Genomic DNA, 3,647 nt, shown 5'->3' on the forward strand with positions numbered 1-3,647 from the left:
TATTCTGTTTCATTCGATTTTTACTTGAAAACCCTAATGGAAATGAAAAATGACTACTCGATTCTTTCATTTTCTTCTACGGGAAAGCAAAAAATATTCTGGGTGTGATACATTTACTGAAGTCACGAGCTTTTGTTTCATTCTATTTCTTGTGGTTGTAAACTTCTTCCATTTTCCCAGCTCAGTCAGACAACACTACAAACTTTCAAATTTCCATCGCACCAACCAGTCGATTGATCTCGTAGTTTAATCCATCTTCAAAATGGATACATATTTCTTCCTTTGTAGATACAATTTCACCGGCATATTTACTAAACTAAGCAAACTCATGCTCGTAATTCGCAATTGATCTATTTCCTAGTTTTAATTCAAGGAATTCCTTCTACTTCTTATAAGGTATCGTTTACCGACGTGTTTCTTTCAAAATTCCAGTTTAAAGAATTTTCAATTAACTCGTTCCTTCAGTAAAACTGCAATTAAAGTCGACCACTAGTTAAAATCCTCCTCTTTTAATAGTGAAATGGCACATCTCAGAAAATCTTCCAGAGAACACAACATTTCATCCAGAACTCTCTGTGTGTTTTCTAACTAGTATTTAGCATTGGTTGGATCATCACCCACCTTACTACGAAACTCTTCGACTCGTATTTTCGAACTTTATCAATAGAAATCTGATGAATATTTCATTGTATAGGGCTTTGAGGACAAGGGGGTAGAGGTTGTTGAGTTGTGGAATTGGCTGTAATATATGCAGAAAACATGTCATTCATCATACGAAAAAAGGCACTATAAGCCTCTGATAACTCTTGAAAAGAGTTATAATTCATACTTTTAGACTTAGTTAACTGCTTGTACTTAAGTAAAATTAGTTTCATTTTAGGTAATTAGATGATTATTTTTAGTTAATTGAGCATTGCATGTAAAGACTTGGAATGGTGATTATTTAGTGCATCTGTACCTTTAATTGTTAGTGGAAAGGTTTTTTGGTGGTTGAATGATAGGTTTGAGGAAGAAAGATAGTAAAGGATGGGGATTTTTCGAGGCATTATGAGAGATTGCCATGGCAATGCTAAGGAAGAAAATAAAAAAATACCCAATCATCAATTAGAGTATTCAGTAGTTGCCCTTCCCTCACATGCACGTGTAATGGAAAATATCCACCTCCAAATTAGGGGAAAAAACAATCATTGGGTGACAGCTTTTACCCTAGATGAGGTCCTAAGTATAAAAGAAAAAAAGAGGATTGATAAACAAAAAGAGAGGCCAGCCATTAATGAGAGCTGAAGGTACGACTGCTTGCAAATACGGAGCTTTGAAAAAAGTTTTTTTTTTTGTGACAAGAAGGGTAATTTGACCTATTGGGAGCTTAGGTGAAGATGTGCACCAGACGCCAAGTTGGGGGAATTTGTGTTCTAAACCTAGATTTCTTCCTTTCCAACTGTTATTTTTGGATATTGATGATATTAAAATACTTGAATTTGCGTAGGTCAGTCATGAACTAATTTAGCAAAGCTTGGAATTACTTTTGATGATGTTATAAATCTGATGAATGTTTATGGATGAATATGATTTAGTTTACTGATTTACCCAATGTTTATTTCTATTTATATGCTTATTAAGGTATTGATAAATGCTTGATAAGTCTGAAAGTAGCTTAATATCGATAGAGTTAGGTTGCTTGGACCAAAATTAGATAATATAAGAGAACATTAAGTGAAATGCTCATGTAAACTATAGAAATAGAGCTTTACCTTATACGATTTATAGGATTGTGCTTCATTCATGGTTTTAATTCTTAGCCTATAGATGTATAGTGTCTTAGGAGTGAGTAGTTTAGGTCTTGTTTTTTTACAGAGGTAGACCACATTAGTACCTAATCGAGTAGTAGGTTATCATATTTTCACCATGGCATTGTTCCTAGGTTATTACTAATTCATTAGTAATCCCAGCCTTTTCAATCAATATTCCAATCTTGCTAGAGTCCTTAGTGCTTTTATTCAATTTGTTGCAATTGCAATCTATGATAGTACATTTTATTACTTTTATATTATTTTAGTAATTGCATTGTTATTTCTAAAAATATCATTCAATTCATTTATGTTTTCTACTCAGTTGTGATAATTTAGACAAAGCATACTAATCTAATCCTCATGAGAACGATACTCACTCATCACTTTATTACTTGATTTGACATGTATACTTGCACAATTTGTATATCATATTAACATATGACAAGTTTTTGGTGCTATTGTCGAGAATTGGCGGCGATTGGCAACTTTAGTTTTTGTTATTGCAATTTTTATATTTTTAGGTAATAACTTACTAGTTGTATGTGTAGAGGCATTCCTGTTGAAGAACTCTATCCCTTAAATCTAGAAATTGAAAGGACCTTGCAAAGAAGGAGAAGAGAACAAAGAGCAATGAATCAAGGCGGTAACAATCAACTTGGTTCGAATGAGCTACTTAATTTGAGAGCTGGCAATGGTAGTCCTCAGGTTGCTCAAATGTTTGATGATTGGGATAGACCAATTCAAGATCACGTAGTTCCTATTTTAGATTACCTAAATCCTAGAATAGTCAGACCACAAATTCAAGCCCCCCATTTTGAGCTGAAACCTATAATGTTTCAGATACTTCAATCAATTGGTCAGTTTGGTGGTTTACCAACTGAAGTCCCTAGATTGCACTTAAGACTTTTCTTAGAGGTTTACGATTCTTTCAAACAGTAAGGTGTCCCTGAAAATGCCTTAAAACTCAAGCTATTTCCCTATTCTTTAAAAGATCATGCTAGAATATGGCTAAACACTTTGCCATCTAGAACAATAGAATAATGGAATGATATCTATCAAAGATTCTTGCTACGATATAACCCACCCAATATGGATCCTAAACTGAGAAATGACATAACATCCTTCAGGTAACTAGAAGGTGAAACATTATATGAAGCATAAGAAAGGTTCAAATATCTGCTTAGGAAATGTCCTATGCATGGATTTCAACATTGGACCCAAATGGAGATGTTCTATAATGGTTTGAATGCATAGACATGGATGGTAGTTGATGCCTCAACTAATGGAACTCTGTTGGACAAGTCCTATAATGAAGCATATAAGATTTTGGAGAGAATTGCCAATAACGATTATTAATACCCCACATAAGAGTTTGAACTGGTAGGATAGAAGATGGATCATTTGAACTGGATACAATTACATTGCTTGCTGCTCAGGTAACTTCTTTAAACAACATGATAAAGACCATGCAGAAGCCTAGTAAGGTGAAAGAGCTGAAAGTAGTCGGGTTATCTTGTGTTTACTATAGTGAGGAGCACGTGTTTGAAGAGTGTCTCTCAAACCTAGCATCTATCTACTATATGGGAAACTTCAATACGAACAACCACCTTTATTCCAACAAGTATAACCCTGGTTGGAAGAAACACTCAAATTTTATGTGGAATAATCAAGGAGTTGGAAATTCAAACACAGCTATCAGACCCAATACTTGAATGTCCCACCTGGTTTCCATCAATCTATACTGCCTCAACAACGAGTTCAACAATGGAAGACATCATCTTCTTCCTCATCTATTGAATCTCTATTGAAGGAGTATATGGCGAACAACGATGTTGTGATCCAAAGCCAAGTGTCATA

General features: G+C 34.4%; 1 non-coding gene across 1 annotated transcript; it reads right to left on the reverse strand.

Annotated features, from left to right (window-relative positions):
• Positions 1-2,888: 2,888 nt before the first annotated feature.
• On the reverse strand, positions 2,889-2,995 carry LOC128294398 (small nucleolar RNA R71). Its single transcript, XR_008284710.1, has one exon. It is a non-coding gene; the product is annotated as a small nucleolar RNA R71 (small nucleolar RNA).
• Between the last annotated feature and the right edge of the window lie 652 nt (positions 2,996-3,647).

The sequence above is a fragment of the Gossypium arboreum genome, chromosome 6 (assembly GCF_025698485.1).
Source record: "Gossypium arboreum isolate Shixiya-1 chromosome 6, ASM2569848v2, whole genome shotgun sequence".
Lineage (NCBI taxonomy): Eukaryota > Viridiplantae > Streptophyta > Magnoliopsida > Malvales > Malvaceae > Gossypium > Gossypium arboreum.